Source organism: Durio zibethinus, chromosome 10, assembly GCF_047325235.1.
Source record: "Durio zibethinus cultivar Kanyao isolate XHJ-2024 chromosome 10, ASM4732523v1, whole genome shotgun sequence".
Classification (NCBI taxonomy): Eukaryota; Viridiplantae; Streptophyta; class Magnoliopsida; order Malvales; family Malvaceae; genus Durio; species Durio zibethinus.
Window position 1 is genome coordinate 16,412,538 of NC_143171.1, and position 644 is coordinate 16,413,181.

General features: G+C 31.2%; 1 non-coding gene across 1 annotated transcript; it reads left to right on the plus strand.

The window, feature by feature from the left end:
• Positions 1–537: 537 nt before the first annotated feature.
• LOC149516491 (small nucleolar RNA R71) lies at positions 538–644 on the plus strand. Its single transcript, XR_016346022.1, has one exon. It is a non-coding gene; the product is annotated as a small nucleolar RNA R71 (small nucleolar RNA).

Sequence of the window (644 nt, forward strand, 5' to 3'; positions counted from 1 at the left end):
ATGGATGTTGAATCATTATGTTACTGAATTGCTTGAAAACTTGTTGCCAAAAAAGATTGTTGAATGATCCCTATTCCCCTGAATTCATTCCTCAGTTGTTTCTCTACTTCTTTCTAATTGCTTGATTGTTGCCCCTTTTGCATGTGTACTTAAATAGCATTTTATAGGGATTCAATCCCTCTTTATTTTGGGAAGTAAATCGAATTTGGGACTATGATTGCATGTGATTTTCTTTTATTATGATTTAATTTTAGTAATTGCATGAATTAAGCACCAAAATTTCTTGCAAAATCATTAATTTTTTTTTCAAGCTTTCCTTTTTTTTTGACTTTTTGAAACAAGTAAAATTAAACAAAAATAAATAAATAAAACAAATTAAATCAAATTAAAATTAAAACTTTTCTTATTGGGCCCAAAGTTGCATAATTAAGCCCAATTCACAATCAAAACTTGGTTTCGATTCTAAAGAAGCTTTTGGACAAAATGGTGTGTCTACATAACCCACTATAAAAAATCTGAATCTCTAGTCATTTAGGTAGTCTGTGGTGTGGACACCTCCTTAAGAGCTCATTGTATCTTTTCCAAGCCTCATACAAGGTCTCTGAGTCATGCTAGGCAAAAGTGGTAATGTCAGTGCTAAGCTT